We start from the raw sequence: 8,344 nt of genomic DNA on the forward strand, positions 1-8,344 counted from the left end.
CGTGTCTGGATTGGGATCCAATCAAGCCATATACCAGGCTGCTGGCTAAAATGTAAGTGCTGTGCAGTGTAAGCCCCCCCTCCCGGAGGCTGGCTGGCTGGGGGTGTGGGAAAGATCTCACCCCTGCACTCTTCGCACCAGGCATCTGACGCAGCCCTACTGCCTTGCACTGCAGAGGCTCCGTGCGGCCCCTTTGATTCTGGCAGCCCCCCAAACCGGCCTGAAGCACTCCAGCCCTGGCAGCGGCTGATCGGCTGAGAGCCCTGCCCTGCGTAATCTGGCTCAGGGTGAGGCTGCCACTGCAGATGGGCCCTGTGTTACCAGGCTGGCTGGTTCCTAGGCCCTGCCACGCAGGAAGGGGGCGCATGGGAGCCAAAGGGCTGTTCTCTGCACAAAAGAGCCTGCAGTCCGCTTGGACCCCGGCTGCTGCTGCAGTGCAGCACAGGAGGTAGCCGGCGGCGTGGTCCACCCTGCCCCAGGACAGGCTGTGCCAGACTGGGCACGGGCACTGCCTGGCGCCAGCCTCAGCCAACAGCCACTGAAAGCCGCAGCATGCAGAGTGGGGCCCACGACGAGCCCACCGCTGAGCCCATCACCCCTTCAAAGGGGCCCATGGCAGAATACAACAACCCTGGAGAGGGACCCGTGGAAGAGCCCATCACCCCTTCAGAGGGGCTGTGGTAGAGCCCACCACCTCTGAAGAGGGGCCCATGGAAGAGCCCACCACCCCTTTAGAGGGGCTGTGGTAGAGCCCACCACCTCTGGAGAGGGGCCCATGGAAGAGCCCACCACCCCTTTAGAGGGGCTGTGGTAGAGCCCACCACCTCTGGAGAGGGGCCCGTGGAAGAGCCTACCACCCCTTTAGAGGGGCTGTGGTAGAGCCCACCACCTCTGGAGAGGGGCCCGTGGAAGAGCCTACCACCCCTTCAGAGGGGCCCATGGCAGAACCCACCGACCCTGGAGAGGGGTCCATGGAAGAGCCCACCACCCCTTCAGAGGGGCCCATGGAAGAGCCCACCACCCCTTTAGAGGGGCTGTGGTAGAGCCCACCACCTCTGGAGAGGGGCCCGTGGAAGAGCCTACCACCCCTTTAGAGGGGCTGTGGTAGAGCCCACCACCTCTAGAGAGGGGCCCGCGGAAGAGCCCACCATCCCTTCAGAGGGGCTGTGGTAGAGCCCACCACCTCTGGAGAGGGGCCACGGAAGAGCCCACCACCCCTTCATAGGGGCTGTGGTAGAGCTCACCACCTCTGGAGAGGGGCCCGTGGAAGAGCCCACCACCACTTCATAGGGGCTGTGGTAGAGCTCTCCACCTCTGGAGAGGGGCCCATGGAAGAGCCCACCACCCCTTCAGAAGGGCCCATGGCAGAACCCACCGACCCGGAAGAGGGGCCAATGGCAGAGCCCACCACCCCTTCAGAGGGGCTGTGGTAGAGCCCACCACCTCTGGAGAGGGGCCATGGCAGGGCCAACCAGCCCTGGAAAGGGGCCCATGGCAGAGCCCACCACCCCTTCAGAGGGGCGGTGGTAGAGCCCACCGACCCTGGAGAGGGGCCCGTGGCAGAACCCACCAGCCCTGGAGAGGGGCCCATGGAAGAGCCCACCAGCCCTGGAAAGGGGCCCATGGCAGAGTCCACCGACCCTGGAGAGGGGCCCATGGCAGAACCCACCAGCCCTGGAGAGGGGCCCATGGCAGAGCCCACCACCCCTGCAGAGGGGCAGTGGTAGAGCCCACCGACCCTGGAGAGAGGCCCGTGGCGGAGAGCACCATGCCTGGAATAGGGGCTGATCGAGATAATGGGGTCAAAGCTTTGCACTGCAGAGCGGAGGCTGGGCAAGCTGTCCTCCCATCAGCCACACTCTGCCTGCCCCCAGCAACTTCCAAGCCGGGCTCCCAGCACACTGGGCAAATGCCTCACGTGGCTTGGAGCGGCTGCAGCGCCCCCTTTCCCTAGGGCAGTGCATACAGCACAGCTCCCTCCCCCCGCTTCCACGGTGGGGGGAGCAGCCTGCCTTGAGGCCCACAGAGGGAGTCCACCCCAGCCTTGTGGGAAGCATCAGGGTGCTGCGGGTTTGGTTTCCTGGTGCTGCTGCTTGGTGTGTGTCTGTTGAGCAGTGTCTGGGCCTGCTCAGTGTAGCCAGCCCGAGTGCCATTGGCTGTGAGCGGGGCTGTCAGCCCCACCCCCCAGGGCCGGGTGTCAGGCTCCAGAAAGAGTCTCAGCTCTTTGCAGTGGCATCTGCTCAGTGCCCGCCTTACGCTGAACCAGTCACTGCGATTCCCAGTGCAACCCCCACCCTCCCCGCCAGCTCCCCACATCCCCTGGGTCTGGCGCTGATCACTGCTGAGTGACAGGGGTGCTCCTGGCCCCTCTGGCCTGTGGCTTGTCAATGCATTGGTCCTGTTACGGGCATTAACAGCCAGCTCCCATGCCGGACACTGTGTCCTGCTGGGCCACACGCTGCCATGCTCCAGAGCTGAGAACACTTCTCTCTCATAGACTTTAAGGTCAGAAGGGACCATTATGATCATCTAGTCTGACCCCCTGCACAGTGCAGGCCACAAAATCTCACCCACCCCTCCTAGAATAATTCTCTCACCTATATCTCAGATATTGAAGCCTTCAAATACTTTGAAGACCCCAAGATGCAGAGAATCCTCCAGCTGTGATCTGTACCTCATGCTACAGAGGAAGGCGAAAAACCTCCAGGGCCTCTGCCAATCTACCCTGGAGGAAAATTCCTTCCCGACCCCAAATATGGCGATCAGCTAAACCCTGAGCATGTGGGCAAGACTCACCAGCCAGACACCCAGAAAGTTCTCTATAGTAACTCCTATCATCCCTCCATTGACCTATTTCCCACTGATAATGAATGGTCAATTAGTTACCAAGATCATGTTATCTCATCAAACCATCCCCTTCATAAACCCATCTAGTTTAATCTTGAAACCAGATAGATCTTTTGCCCCCACTACTTCCCTTGGAAGGCCGTTCCGGAACCTCTCTGCACACACCTCTCTCAAGCCAGGGCTCCTTCAGCTGCCTTTGGCCCCTTCTCCACCTCTGGGTTGCTACCAGCCGAAAGGAGGGAGGCGTGGAGTATTTCCTGCCGTGTGGTCCCAGCCCTGGCCATTCACGGATGCCAGAGGTCTGCAGAGGCTGCCCGAGATCCTCAAGTGTCATTGAGCTGCCAGCCTGATGCCTGGACTGGCGGTGTCTGGGGGTTCGTTTCCCAAGGTAGCACAGGGTATGCTGCTCAAACCCAGGGGTTTCTGCCCAGCCTGCGCCCTGAAGGGGGCTCAGCTGCATTCCTGGCTGACGGGTTGTTTGCCCGGTGCTTGCAGTGTGCGTCAGGCAGCGTGGAGGTGTCGAATCCGTGCTGGGGGCTGGCACAGGTGCCCTGTGACAGGACCCGGCCAGCCATGCCAAGGGCAGCCGAGCAGGACACTTTTACCCCAGCGCCAGACACGAGTCCCCACGGCTTAGCCATGCTCCCAGCTTTGGCAAAGCCACACAGTGCCACTCACCCCGCCCACCCCAGCAATGCACCACTGGCAAGAGCCAACGGGCCAATGCCCATTTTTGTTAAATAAGTGGGAGGTGGTGTGAAGGAACGTTCTGGAGGAGCAGAGCAGGGCAAGGGCAGCAGTGTTCCAGCATGTAACTTCTAGAAGGGGAAAAAGGCCAGCATGGGAATCCCCCAATGCTAGAGAGGTAAGTAATCACTTTCAGGCTCTCTCCACAGGCTCTGCAGTGCTGAATGCTTTGGAAGGGACCTCACAAGGGAGAAACTGGAAGGGAACACCATCTACTGGAAGACATGGGATGCGTAGTCCTAGGGATGGGGGTTCCATGGCCACCCCCCAAAAGAAAACAACGGGTGGTGGTAGTCGGGGACTCCCTCCTAAGAGGGACTGAGCCATCCATCTGCCATCCAGACCTGGAATCTCGAGAGGGGTGCTGCTTACCGGGAGCTCGCATTTAGGATGTGACTGAGAGGCTTACCAAACTGATCAAACCTTCAGATGGCTCCTTCCTGCTTCTCCATGTGGGAACTTACGATACGGCCAAGAATGACCTTGAGCGGGTTACTGCAGATTATGTAGCGCTGGGAAGAAGGATCCAAGAATTTGGAGCGCAAGTGATGTTCTCGTCCATCCTCCCTGTTGAAGGGAAAGGACTGGGCAGGGATCGTCGAATTGAGGACGTGGGTTGCACAGGTGGTGTCGCAGAGAGGGCTTTGGTGTCTTCAACCATGGGACTCTGTTCTGGGCACAAAGATTTTTAGGAAGAGACGGGATCCACCTAACGAAGAGCATCTTTGCAGGCAGGCTTGCAAACCTAGTGAGGAGGGCTTTAAACTAGGTTTGTCGGGGGACGGTGACCAAAACCCTGAGGGGAGTGGGAAAGTCAGATACCGGGAAGAAATGCAGAGAGGAGCGAGCAAGAAAGGAGGACCCCTGATGCGAATGGAGAAGATAGGGCGATCACCTAGTTACCTGAGGTGTTTGTACACTAATGTGAGAAGCCTGGGCAACAAACAGGAAGAACTAGAGGCCCTGGCCCAGTCCAAGAAATATGATTTAATTGGGATAACAGAGTCTTGGTGGGATGACTCGCATGACTGGAGCGCTGTCATGGAAGGGTATAGACTGTTCAGGAAGAACAGGCAGGGGAGAAAAGGAGGAGGAGTTGCACTATATGTAAGAGAGCACTGTGATTGCTCTGAACTCCAGTATAAAGAGGGAGAAAAACCTGTTGAAAGTCCATGGATTAAGTTTAAAGGAGCAAACAACAGCAGTGATGGATTGGTGTCTGCTACAGGCCACCGAATCAGGTGGATGAGGTAGATGAGGCTTTCTTCGGACAACTGAGAGAAGCTTCCGGATCACAGGCCCTGGTTCTTGTGTGGGACTTTAATCGCCCTGACATCTATTGGGAAACCAATACGGCAGTACACAGGCAATCCAGGAAGTTTTTGGAGAATGTTGGGGATAACTTCTTGACACAAGTGCTGAAGGATCTGACCAGGGGCCGTGCGCAGCTTGACCTTCTGCTCACAAACAGGGAGGAACTAATAGGGGAAGTGGAGGTGGGTGACAACCTGGGAAGCAGTGATCATGAGATGGTAGATTTCAGGATCCTGACCAAAGGAAGAAAAGAGAGTAGTAAAATACACACTTTGGACCTCAAAAAAGCAGATTTTGACTCCCTCAGAGACCTGAAGGGCAGAATCCCTTGGGATGCTAACATGAAGGGGAAAGGAGTCCAGGACAGCTGGCAATATTTTAAAGAAGCCTTATTGAAGGCACAGAAAGAAACCATCCCGATGCGTAGCAAGAGAGGCAAACATGGTAGGAGACCGGATTGGCTTACAGGGGAAATCCTTGGTGAACTTAAGCACAAAAGGAAGCTTACAAAAAGTGGAAACTTGGACAGATGACCAGGGAGGGGTTTAAATGTATAGCTCAAGAATGCCGGGCGGTTAGCAGGAAGGCAAAAGTGCAAATGGAATTGCGACTGGCTAAGGATGTGAAGGATAACAAGAAAGGTTTCTACAGGCATGTTAACAAGAAGAAGGTGATCAGAGAGGGTGTGCGGCCTTTCCTGGATGAAGGAGGTAACCTTGTGACAGATGATGTGGGGAAAGCTGAAGTACTCAATGCTTTCTTTGTCTCTGTGTTCACAGACAAGGTGGGCTCCCGGACTAATGCGCTAAGTGAGGCAAGGTGGGATGAAGATGGACAGCCCTTGGTGGGTAAAGAACAGGTTAGGAACTATTTAGAAAAGCTAAACGTACGCAAATCCATGGGTCTGGACTTAATGCATCCGAGGGTACTGAGGGAGTTGGCAAATGTCATTGAGGAGCCTTTGGCCATTATCTTTGAAAAGTCATGGAGATCGGGAGAAATCCCGGATGACTGGAAAAAGGCAAATGTAGTGCCCATCTTCAAAAAAGAGAAGAAGGATGATCCAGGGAACTATAGGCCGGTCAATCTTACCTTGGTTCCTGGAAAAATCATGGAAGGGATCCTTAAGGAATCCATTTTGAGGCACATGTAAGAGAGGACAGTGATTAGGAATAGTCAGCATGGATTCACAAAGGGAAAGTCGTGCCTGACCAATCTGATTAGCTTCTATGATGAGGTAACTGGCTCTGTGGACGTGGGAAAGTCAGTGGATGAGATATACCTTGACTTTAGCAAGGCTTTTGATACGGTCTCCCACAATATTCTCGCCAGCAAGTTAAGGGAATGTGGATTGAATAAATGGACAGTAAGATGGATAGAAAGCTGGCTAGAAGGCCGGGCCCAGCGGGTAGTGATCAACAGCTCGATGTCAGGATGGTGGTCAGTTTTTAGTGGAGTGCCCCAAGGTTCAGTTCTAGGACCAGTTTTGTTCAATATCTTTATTAATGACCTGGATGAGGGGATGGATTGCACCCTCAGCAAGTTTGTGGATGACACTAAGCTGGGGGAGAGATAGATACGCTTGAGGGCAGAGATAGTGTCCAGAGTGACTTAGACAAATTGGAGGATTGGGCCACAAGAAATCTGATGAGGTTCAACAAGGACAAGTGCAGAGTCCTGCACTTGGGATGGAAGAATCCCAAGCATAGTTACAAGCTGGGGACCAACCAGTTAAGTAGTAGTTCTGCAGAAAAGGATCTGGGGGTTACAGTGGATGAGAAGCTGGATATGAGTCAACAGTGTGCCCTTGTAGCCAAGAAGGCTAATGTCATATTAGGTTGCATTAAGAGGAGCATTGCCAGCAGATCCAGAGATGTCATTATTCCCCTTTATTCGGCTTTGGTGAGGCCACATCTGGAGTATGGTGTCCAGTTCTGGGCCCCCCACTATAAAAAGGATGTGGACGCATTGGAGAGGGTCCAGCGGAGGGCAACCAAAATGATTAGGGGGCTGGAGCATATGACTTATGAGGAGAGGCTGAGGGAGTTGGGTCTGTTTAGTCTGCAGAAGCGAAGAGTGAGGGGGGATTTGAGAGCAGCCTGCAACTTCCTGAAGGGAGGTTCCAAAGAGGCTGGAGAGAGGCTGTTCTCAGTAGTGACAGATGGCAGAACAAGGAGCAATGGTCTCAAGTTGTGGTGGGAGAGGTCCAGGTTGGATATTAGGAAAAACTATTTCACTAGGAGGGTGGTGAAGCACTGGAATGGGTTACCTAGGGAAGTAGTGGAGTCTCCATCCCTAGAGGTGTTTAAGTCTTGGCTTGACAAAGCCCTGGCCGGGTTGATTTAGTTGGGATTGGTCCTGCCTAGAGCAGGGGGCTGGACTTGATGACCTTCTGAGATGTCTTCCAGCTCTATGGTTCTATGATAGGGGCCTTGCAGGATTCCAACACGGTGCAGCAATGTGGGGGGCCCTCAAGCGAGAGGCTGGGGGTGTCCTGTTTTCTCTCTGGGAAATGTGGCTCAGCAGCACAGACATGGGAGCTGCCCATCCCCTAGGGCACCCCCATTGCCCCTGCTCTGTACCCCACCCCTGCCCTATGCACCCCCCATGCCCTGGCCTGTGCCATCATCTCCTGCTCTGTGCCCCATCCCTCAGTTCTGTGCCCCACCTCCTCCCCTGTGCCCCCATTTCCCCTTCTCTGTACCCCACCCCATGCCCTATGCACCCCCCTGCCCTGACCTGTGCCATCCTCTGCTGCTCTGTGCCCCACCTCCTCCCCTGTGCCTCCATTGTCCCTGCTCTGTGCCCCCATCTCTGTGTTCTGTGCCCCCATCTCCCTACTCTGTGTACCCCTAACCCTCATGCTGTGCCCCCACCTCCTCCCGTGCCCCCTTCCCCTGTACCTGAATTTTCCTTGCTCTGTACCCCCGACCCCTGCTCTATGTACCCCCATCTCCCACTCTGTGCCCCCATTGGCTCTGTTCTGCACCCCTATGCCCACTCTGTACCCCCATCCCCTCGCCCCCATCCCCACTCTGTGCCCCCATTGGCTCTGCTCTGCATCCCTATACCCACTCTGTGCCCCCATCCCCACTCTGTGCCCCCATTGGCTCTGTTCTGCACCCCTATACCCACTCTGTGCCCTCATCCCCACTCTGTGCCCCCATCCCCACTCTGTGCCCCCATTGGCTCTGCTCTGCACCCCTATGCCCACTCTGTACCCCCATCCCCGCTCTGTGCCCCCATTCCCACTCTGTGCCCCCATTGGCTCTGCTCTGCATCCCTATACCCACTCTGTGCCCCCATCCCCACTCTGTGCCCCCATTGGCTCTGCTCTGCACCCCTATGCCCACTCTGTACCCCTATCCCCACTCTGTGCCCCCATCCCCACTCTGTGCCCCCATTGGCTCTGCTCTGCACCCCTATGCCCACTCTG

This window comes from Pelodiscus sinensis, chromosome 29 (genome assembly GCF_052426305.1).
Source record: "Pelodiscus sinensis isolate ZL-2025 chromosome 29, ASM5242630v1, whole genome shotgun sequence".
NCBI classification, from domain to species: domain Eukaryota; kingdom Metazoa; phylum Chordata; order Testudines; family Trionychidae; genus Pelodiscus; species Pelodiscus sinensis.